An 11,138-nucleotide genomic window follows, 5' to 3' on the forward strand; every position below is an offset into this window, starting at 1 on the left:
TATCACAGAGCTATAGTCATAAAAACAACATGGTACTGGTGCAAAAGTAGACAGGTAGACCAATGGAACACAATAGAAGACCCAAACATGAGTTCATACAATTTAAGTCACCTGATTTTCCACAAAGGTGCTAAGAACACACAATGGAGGAAAGATAGCATCTTCAACAAATGGTGCTGGCAAAACTGGATCTCCACCAGCAGAAAAATGAAACTTGATCCTTCTCCTTCACCCTGCACAAAAGTCAACCCTAAATAGATCAAAGACCTCAATATAAAACCTGAAACTCAGAAACAGCTAAAAGAAAACATAGGCAGCACCCTCCAAGGTATATGCGTAGGAAAGAACTTTCTAAAGCAGACACCAGCTGCTCAGGTGCCAAGGTCAACAACCACCAGCTACACATCTGACAGAGGATTAATATTCAGAATATACAAAGAACTCAAAAAAGAAAGAAATTAAAAAAAAAACCACAAAGATGGGTGATAGACCTAAACAGAGAGTTCTCAAATGAAGAAATGAAAATGGCTAAGAAGCTCCTTAAAAAGTACTAGGCATCTTTACTAATTAGAGAAATGCAGATTAAAAATCACTTTATGATTCCATTTTACCCCAGTCAGATTGGCAAAATTCAAGAGAACTAAAGGCTACAAATGCTGGAGAGGATGTGGAGAAAGAGGAATGCTCATTCATTGCAGGTAGAAATGCAAACTCATGCAGCCACTATGAAAAGCAGTGTGGAGAACCCTCAAAAAACTAAAAATGAACCTACCATATGATCTAGTGATATCATTCCTCGGCATATACCCAAAGAACTCATCATAGTGTGGAGATACCTGTACATCCATGTTTGTTGTTGCTCTTTTCACAATAGCTAAGAAATGGAAACAACCTAAATGTCCCTCAACTGATGAATAATGAACTCAGCAGTGAGAAAAATGAAATTATGAAATTTGCAGGTAAATGGATGGACCTAGAGAATGTTATACTAAGTGAGGTAACACAAACACAGAAAAGCAAGGGACATATGCTTTCCCTCATTTGCAGATTGTAGCACCAATCCCTTATATGTGAGTATATAAATCATGATGTGACACTAGGAGCCAGGTAAAGGGAAACGATATATGAAGGTAAAGGAAAAGAAACAACCTGAAAGGGAGATAGTAGGGAACAGATATTACCTGAGGGAGGTGGAAAAAGTGGGAGTAATAGGCAGGGAAGAGAGGAAGTGTGGGACCATGGTGTGGGGGAGGGAGAGAAGTCAGGAGAGGAAAGATGGCAGGAGTTGGGAGGTGCCGGTGGTTCGAACCTGTGACCCCCGGGGAGGTGATGATTGGGGATGAGTAAGCATGCCGTTCGCCAGCCCACGCCACCCCCATTACCCAGGGACACTCAGACGCAATGGGGAGTCTAGTCAAGCAGGGACTCATTTATTGCAGGTGTTTATAAAGATTATAAAGGCACCTGGAAATACCGCCTCCGCCCCTGAGGATGTATCTTAAGGAGGTCACACATGCACTCCTCAACAGGGCGGAAGTATTCTTCAGACTTTCAAAGCAAGCCAGACCGTGCCCCCAGTAACTTCCTTTCAGACCTATGCAAGGTGGTTTAGGTCCCCACAGGAGGTATTGGGAGGAGGGTGGGGGTAATGGGGGCACTGTGACTAGAGAGGGAGGAAGGAGGGAAGTGAGATGGGAGAAAATAGAGTGGAGATGAGTGATCTCAGGGGGCTAGAAAGCCTAGAGGGAAAAGTGATGCCCTAGAAACCCTATGAGACATGCACATATAGTGTCTGAACATTAATGCATATGTATACCTGGGAGCTGCTTGGCAGGGAATGCAGTGCCAGATAGAAGAGACTCCCCCTTAGAGTAACAAGCATCCTGCACAGCACTCATCAAAGAAGCTTCTTTTTGCAACAGATGGAGGCTACTGCAGAGTTTCACGTCTGGTGAGGTACAGAGAACATACATCTGGGAGATACCCAGTACTAGGTGACACATCTGCAGTGGACTCTCTGCAACTAAGGCTCATGGAACATGGCAGAATAATGGGTAGAGAGAGGGCTAATGCACCCCTCAACTCTCACCAGTGGTGAGGCTTCCACATTAGAGTGTGATGCACACAGAAGGCCACAACTGGCCAAGTATTGGAGAATAAGAGACTGTAGAGTGTAGGATGGGACTCCTACATGGACCCTCAGGGACCATTGGGAAGAGGAGATTGTAAGAGCCAGGGCTGGTTCATGAACACAGGGAGGTCGAGGCCTCCAGGCCCCTCGAGGCTTGCTCATGTGAGCCTGTGGCAAAGTTGGTGCTGAGCATGGGACCCATGTCTACTCAATTAAAAAAGGGCCCAAAGGGGAGGTGAGAAATGGGTGGCAGGCCAGTACTCGATTGAGAACTATTTGAGACTGACTTTTGCTGGGTGAAGGACACAATGACTTACATGCAACCACTGGATGGGCTGACTAGATGCCAGTGGATACATTTATACTGAAGGTCATTTGGGCACAAATACTTGGTTGGGGGAAAAGGTCTGGATTTGAGTGGGAAATATTGTATGGAATTTTAAAAGCTCAATTAAAAAAAGTGGAAAAAAAGTTAACTCTAGTTCTTTTCCACCTGGAACCATAGAATTCATGCCAGAGGAGAAGGTTCCTGCTGGTCCAGAGACCCTTAAGCAAAGGTAAAGGAATTTTGCAGAGTTGAAGAATTTCATCCAAAGGACACTTTGAAAGGCAAGTTTATCTATGAGAAAGCTCAACATCATCACAAGGAATGTAGGTAGATATACAGAACTGAGATTCAGTTTCTACATATCTGCAGAACCAAAAGTGGCATTTGTCATCAGAGTCAGAGATTTAGTAGTGTGAACCCAAAGATCCACAAGATGTTGCAGCTTCTCCCTCTGCGCCAGATCTTCAGTGGCACCTGTGTTAATTCTCAACAAACTTCAATTAACATGCTGATGATTATGGAATCAAACATTGAGGGTATCCCAAGCTGAAGTCATTAAATGAACTAATTATAAGCAAAATTATGGAAAAATTAATAATAAGTCATTTGCCTTGACATGGTGTCATCTGGATGGAGTATCTCATTCATGAGATCCAATTCATGAGATCTACAATATTGGAAAACACTTCAAGAAAGAGAATAATTCCCTGTGGCCTTGAAAATTTTCTTCTCTACCAGGTGGAATGAAGCAAAATAACTGATTTTGTGAAAGATGGAGGTGCTGGCAATAGGGAAGAGCAGATCAACAGGCTCAGTAGAAGGGTGCATCAAGGTGTCTCCCACAGTGTTTCTGTAATCTGCGCAGTTAGTAAACACCAACTGCCTGTCAAATTGGACAAAAATTTAACTCCAAAATTCAATTTTAATGAATTTTTAAATGAATTTTTTGAGGGCATTCAAATTACTATATACAACGCTTCATTGTTAATACTTTAGTTTTTATTCCACTTTTTTGTGATTGCATTGGTTTGGATTGATTTGACTTCTTTGTTAAAGTGGGATGTAACTGTTTTATGTGATTCTTTTTAAACATGTGCATTTTTCAGTGTTAATTATCATCTAAACATTGTGCCTGAATCATATAACTTCTGATCTAGTGCATGTACTGGATGGATTTAATTGTCAACTTGACACACCTGGGAAAAGGGACTCTCAGCTGGGGAATTTCCTCTATCAAACCGGTCTGTGAGGCATTTTCTTCACTGCTGAGTTTTGTGAGAGGACCCAGCACACTGTGGGTGGTGCCACTCCTGGGTAGGTGATCCTGAGTTAAATAAGGAAGCAGGTTGGGCACAGGCCAGAGGGGCAAGGTAGTGAGCAGTGTTACCAAGTGGTTCCTGCCTGACTTTCTTCAGTGATGAGCTGGAACCTGGGAGATGTAAGATAAAATAAATCCCTTCCTCTAAAAGTTGGTTTGGTCAGAGTATTTATCACAGCAATATAAATAACTAGAAAAAGAAATTGTTACCAGAGAATAGGATATTGCTGTGATGGAACTGACCACATACATCTGGGAGGATTGTGGAAGCTTTTGGAGTTCGGGAGTAGACTAGTACGTGGAGCTGTTCTGTAGGCACTTAGAAGGTAATGTTGAAAGTGGTATAGATGATGGAGTCTATGAAGCTTCAAAGAGAAGCAAAGAGTCTATCATGGCTATTTGTATGCTATATTTTGAATTAAGAATTTTTGGAAATGAAACATTTTATGCTTTTATTGGCATAATCTATGCTGGTTAACTGGGGCTGAAAACTCAGCTGGGAGTAACTAGATCAGCATCATTGAGTGAAATCTGGGAAGGATTTCTCAAGGTTAGCACAGAGGAGCTGTGGTCCAGAGGTGGCCCAAGACTGCACATCAAACTGGCAAGCAGAAGGGAAGGGATCATGGAAAGAATCTTAGGCTTTGTACCATAAGAGGCAGGAGAGGCCATGGGTGAAGGTACAGCCTCAGCGGCAGTGAAGACTGCCAGGATTAAAGGGATTATGAAGAGGATCCAAGGCTTGGTTCCCTGAGAGATCAAGAGAGGCCACTGGTGAAGGTGCAGCCTCAATTTCAAAGGAGACACCAGCATATTGGAGATACCAGGACTATGGGATCAACACCAAGGGCAGCAGCATTTGCGGAATAGAAGCAGCCTGAGTCTATGAGGCAAGCCATGTGTGCTGTGGATGGCAAAGCCAGAGAAGCAGAGCTGTTGAACTCCTTTGGAGCCCAGAAGAACGAAAGTGAATCTCAGCTGTCTACCACTGAGCTACACCGCGGGATTTTATTTTCTCAGTTTTTCCCTTTTGTAATAAGACAGTATTTAACTTGTTTCAGATTTTACAAGAGTCCAAAGCCAAAAGACTTTAAAGAGACTTTGAAATTTTAAAGCGTTTGCATTTTTGAAACACTGTGGGACTTTTAAAATAGTACTGTCTTATGCTGTAATATTAACATAAGATCTTGGGGATAAGAAATGGAAACGTTATGGTTTAATAGTGATGTGTTTCCATATGGTCATGAACCTCTTCCCTGGCTTTCTTTCCCTTTTTAAACTGTGATGGTCCCTGAGCCTTGGGTGGGAGAAGTTTAATAAAGGGATCCTGTCCAAGGACCAGCATTCAGCAGGCTCTTTCTTGATCTCTACACTTTGACTATTTGTGATTTTTTTTGTGTTCCTGGCCCTCCACTGCATGAGGAAGCTTCATTATTGAGAGCTGTGAGATTCCTTAGTGTCCTCTCCATTATCCCTGTTCTATGTTCCATGAGCCTTAAGTGTAGAGGTTGCATTGTAGATGTGTCACTTAGGCCTAGCAATTCATAGACAATGTCTGTGTGATCTGTTGTGGTACTTGGTAAAAGTCTCTGACTGGTGCAAAATGAGCTTCTTTGATGAGTGTTGACTGGGAAATTTGTCTGTACATATAAGGATACATATTTTGTACATAGAAATCACATTAGTCTAGTGATGTGACAGTCTTGATTCATGACTGTATGGAAATGGAGTCCTACAAGCTCCTAAGAACCTGCTTATATGATTCTATGGCAATGGTATCAACATACACAGGTCTCATGCAAACTCAGGCAGACAACTCAGCATAAAACTGGGAAAATGAACAACAGACCTCAATCTTATCTGAAGGAATGTGGGCAACTGATTGATGGTGAGTGAAGAAGAGTTGATCATCCTAAAACAAGGGACTCTAAAGAGGCTGATTAGCCTTAGTGGATGGACTAGCACTAGGGAACAGCTGGGGACACTGACAACCTAGTGGACCTGACAGGGATGACTGAGTATATGGACTATGGTTGGTGGGGTGTGGGAGAGTGCCAGTGGGGATGGGGCTATAAAGATGATTGAGAGTTTTCAAGCTGTTCTGTATGAAATGCACAAAAAAATTAATAAAAGTTTATTTAAAAAAATAATGTGTTTTGTTTCAGATTGACAAGTGGTCTACTATGCTGGATAGTTGTAATTGTCCATTTGACATACATGGGAAAAGGGACTTTTAACTGGGGAATTTCCTCTATCACACTGGCCTGTGAGCAAGACTGAGGCATTTTATTGATTGTTGAATGATGTGGAGGGCCCAGCCCACTGTGGGTGGTTCTAGGTTGAATAAGGAAGCAAGGTGAGCTCAGGCCAGAGGAGAAATCCAGTGAGCAGTGTTCCTCCATGATATGCATTACAGATTCCTGACCTGACTTCCCTCAGTGATGAATGATATGATGATCTGGGAGATGTATGATAAACAGATAGTCTTGCTGTGATTAAAAAAGTAATTGACCAAAACCAACTTGGGGAGAAAAGGGTTTACTTTATCTTACATCTCCCAAATCACAGTTCACCACTGAAGGAAGTCAGGGCAGGAACCTGGAGGCCATCAAGCTGAAGCACAGGCCATGGTCGAATGTTGCTTACTGGCTTGTTCCCCTGGTCTGTGCTCAGCCTGCTTTCTTATACAACACAGCACCACCTTCCGAGGAGTGGCACTGCCCAGAATGGGCTGGACATGCCCACTTCACTCAAGAATCAAAAATGCTCCACAGACATGGCCACAGGTCAATCCAAAGGAGGTAATTCCTCAAGTGAGATTTCCTCTACCCAGATGTGCCAACTTGATAACAGAAGTATACAGTGCTGTTTTAATTTTTCTTTAAATATTTATACCATGATTTCGTTACAATCTATTGTTTAGAAACATCTTGTATACTTTTAATTTTCTAAATTTTCTAAATTTCCTTCTAAGATTGATTGATTGGTTGATATCACTTATTTATTTATTCATTCATTCATTCATTTATTATCTATTTACCCAGGCTCTCCCTGTTGCCACAGCTGACCTGGAGCTCACTATGGAAATCAGGCTGGCCTTGATCTCACATAGATCTACCACCTCTGCCTTCTGAATGCTGGTATTAAAAGCATGCATTACAATGCCTGGCTCCTTGATTTATTTCTAGTTATATTTTACTATGGTCAAAAACATACCTTTGAGGACTTTTATTATGTTTAAGTAATGGCCAACATACAATGCATTTCGAAGTACACTGAGAACATTTAAGTTGCTATTGCGGGCATAGTGTTCTAAGATGTCTCAGGTTTAGTTTATAATATTCAAGTTTTCATGTTTTGTTATTTTCAGCTTAACTGTTCTACTTATCAAAAGTGAGATATTTAAGTCTTTGGCTTTCCTTCAAATTGCCTATTACTGCTTTCAGTTTTGTGACTTTTCTTCTTAATACATTTTGTGACCGTTATTAAGTGCATAGATGGTTATATCTCTTTAAAAGAATTTTGTTAAATTATTTATATTTTACATTTTCATTTTATTCTATATAATCTGCATATTATAAAATGTACAGTATGGTCATAGATTTCACCTTCTGCTTGCCTAGAATATCAGTCTGCCAAACTGAAAGCTTAGGGCCTTCTTGTACCTGTCAGAGGACATGTGTACAGTCTTACATATACGTAAGAGCTTTTGACTCTCAGAAATATATCAGTCTTAAAAATTCCTTAGAGATGTGTCAGTTTTTCAGTTCTTAAAAATTGAGGTACCTTCTTAGCCTCAAATGGTAATACTTTTTGTGTCTATCAATGTCCTGCTCAGACAGCAGCTTGTTTAGATCAAGTCAGGTAAAAAAAAAAACACACACCTTGAGAATGAAGTTATTACTCACTTTAAGAAGATAAGTAGTAACTGAGGCATTTGTTGGATTCTATATCAGTCTTGTCTCCTCCATGGCTCCTAGAGTCCCAAAGTTGCAAGAACATTCGCATGCCAGCACACCTCAGGCTAAGGAGAGGGAGATGAAATTTGACAAGCTAGAATACTTCAAAATTCACTGTTACAAAATCCAGCTGGATTTTGGTCTTCTTTTTAAAATTATATTTATATTGATTTATTATTATTATTTGTGTGTGTGTGTGTGCTCATACATACATGGCACATGGAGAGATCAAAGGACAATTTGCCAGACTCAGTTCTTCTCCTATCATGTGGGTCTCAGGAATTGAACTCATGTTAGCAGACTTTGTAGCAAGCCCCTTTTACCCACTGAGCCATCTCATTTACCCCTGGTTGCTTTCTTATTCACCACTACTTGAATGGTGGCAAGACTTAAATTCTAAAATTCTGAAAACAACTGAGTCTCTTTTTCATTTTCTTTTGGTCAATGTTCTTATTGTCACAGAAGGGTGGGTTTTCAGAGATTATTCCTCTGCCAGTGCAGAAGTTGAACATAATTCTTGCCTTTATCTTTGGAACATTGTATAATATCCAGACACATCAAGGGTACTTCTCCATTAAGGCAGCCACCACCTCATCTCTAGATGCTATGGTAGTTTGTTCTCAGTATTCCAAGATCAGCTGAAAAGTTGTCTAAATTCAAACTCTTGGGGCCCAGCCAAGAGCTAGTAAATCTGACACTTGGGTGGCTTGACACAGTGAACTAAGAGCATAAGCTGTGCTCCTATTTGGAAAAGATTTTGGAAGTAGTGGAAATTTTTTAAAGAGTTGCTTCAAAGTAACTGATTCTGAGGTTAATATTTGTAATTAAGCTGATCAAGGCTATTATTATGGAAAAAAAACCTATGCACAAATAAGGGCTTATCATAGCTCACCCATGTCCAACTGTGACAAGTTTTCAATAGCACAGGCCTAATTGTTTCCCTAATCTTCTAGACAACTGCAGCAATTTCAGTTCTGCTTCATTCTTGCTCACTTCTTTTCTCTTATCCATAGTTCCATAATATATCATAGAGAATTAGAAACGATTTCTATGATTAATTTGAATTAGGAATAGGAACTCAGAACAAAAGTACTTCAGTTATAGAAATGGGTTCTTTCACTCTCAGGAGGTTACACATCCATTTATCTGTCCATGTACTCATTCATCTAGTCATTTGTTCCACAGATTCTGGTAAATGAGAACATGCAGGATTTCAGACCAGGACCTCAAGGGAGATAAAGGCATTAGAAATGGAGACCTGAGCACCAATTGGAGACCAAATGGAGACCTAAACACCAGGCCAGAGGCTTCTCTGCAAAAGAGAAAGAAAATACAAAGGTATAAAGGGCAAGTCTTGACAAAGGCTCAGAGTTAGGCAGAAGAAAAAATTTCCTATTAAAAACCCAAACTCCTTTGATTGCTAAAGAGATCTTCCTTGTGAAAGATATACCCTATAAAGCTGAGAAATGTTAATATTCTCAAAATATGGTCTCTGGGCCAACAGCTCCACCACATAGGATAGCTTCTCAAAGATAGAGTTTCACTCCAGTCTGCTGAATCAGATCTGGGGAAAAAGTTCAAAACCCAGTTTCTAAATAAGCCCTCCAGATTACTCCAGTATACAGTTAAGTAGGAAAATTTCTGCTATAACAAATTGCATCCTCCTGGCCTACACAGGTAATCCACATGGACTTCTTTGCGCTTCTGGTAAAATGCTGATTAGAAATAAAATGAAGTTTATTCTTCCCAATTTAATGAGTCTTTTCATGAACTTTCTCTTTATTATTTGAGGGGGAAATTAACAACCTTAAGTTAAATTTTGGCCAGGTGACAATTGAGACTATTAATATTACCAATAACACTTACAGGGTTGTCTTCACAAATATGAAGAACTTCATAATGAACTGGTGAGATGGCTCAGCATGTAAATGTGCTTACTGCTTGCCAAGCCTGATTACCCGAGTTGGAGTCCCTACCTGCTACCTCTGGAAGCCAGATGATAGAAGGAGAGAACTGGCTCCAATGGATGCTGTGCAATGTGTAAGTCACATACCCACCCCCACACACCCCCAGTGTAAAAAACAAGCACTTAAATACCTGCTCAACTATTTCAAATTAGGTTTAAATGACAAAAGCAAAATTTTACAACTGCATATTGGGTTTGAAGGTGTTCAAAACCATCTTCTATGTCTATAGTCTCCTCAGATGCACAACAGACATAAGAAGCTCAAATTAATTTTTAAATTCTTGTGAGAAACTCAATGCTAAAAGATTCATTTAACCTTTCAATAACCTTTGGTTATTTTAGAATGCCTCTGATCAAAACAAAACAAACAAAAAAAGAAATCATATGATCTTATCTGTTTAAACCAGGAGCTCATGTGTACATTCATCACATCTTAGAAAACAACAATGTTATGATATACTGTAAATATGAAGTACATTGATTTCCAGTTAAGTATAAAGCTGTGAATGAGCATGCATGCTATGTGCTACATCTTGGTTTAAGATTGTTACTTATGGGCTGGAAAGTTGGCTCTTGCAGAGGACCCAAGTTTGATTCCCAGCACCCACATGGAAGCTAGCAACCATCCATAACTCTAATTTCAGGGGATCTGATGCCCTTTCTCTTCGGGCATTGCAGTACATGGGGTGCACTTACATACATATAGGCAACCATTCATACACATAAAATAAAAATACTAAATAAAAAAGATTTCAAGCTAAGATGTAGCTCAGCTGGGAAAGAGCTTTCCTATTGTTGTGAACCAAGCTCTGGGTTTGATCCTCAGAACTTCGTAAACAGATATAGTGGCATGTGCTCAAAATTCCAGCACATTGGAGGTGGTGGCAACAAGTGCAGACTTTCAAGGTCTCTCTCCAGCAGAGTCCAGGAAAGATGACACAGACACCAAGGTGAGGTTCAGGCTTTCTCTTCTCACTCTCTCTTTATTCTCTCTCTTTATTCTCTCTTTATTCTCTCTTTATTATTCTCTCTTTGTTCTCTTTCTATTACACACTTCAGCTCTTCATATAGCGTTCCCAACAGCCCTCCCCCCAGCCAGGACCAATCAGGGCACACACACACATAGCGGGCAGGCAGAGTGGCAGCTTATTGGGCCACGTAGCAGGATCATACTCAATGTCTCTAATCAAGCAGGCAGCACATGATCGGGCTTATTGTGCTTGCGCAGGTTGGAGTAAACAAGTGAGGGGCACGAAGCTTGGCAGCCAGTCAGGGCGCCATCTTGGCCGGCTCGACCGCGCCTGCTTCCCACATTATTTTACTGATTTTTAGTAATTATATTAGCATGAATATCATTTCTTGTATATGATTGCTTAATTTATAACATTTTCTTTTTTTGTTTTGCTTTCAATAATTCTGAAACTTATTATTTGCTA

At 40.5% G+C, this 11,138-nt stretch overlaps 1 pseudogene; it reads left to right on the forward strand.

Moving 5' to 3' along the window:
• Positions 1 to 273: 273 nt before the first annotated feature.
• LOC115067560 lies at positions 274 to 4,871 on the forward strand (annotated as a pseudogene).
• The last annotated feature ends 6,267 nt before the right edge of the window (positions 4,872 to 11,138 follow it).

The sequence above is a fragment of the Nannospalax galili genome, unplaced genomic scaffold (genome assembly GCF_000622305.1).
Source record: "Nannospalax galili isolate Female #2095 unplaced genomic scaffold, S.galili_v1.0 scaffold726, whole genome shotgun sequence".
NCBI classification, from domain to species: Eukaryota; Metazoa; Chordata; class Mammalia; order Rodentia; family Spalacidae; genus Nannospalax; species Nannospalax galili.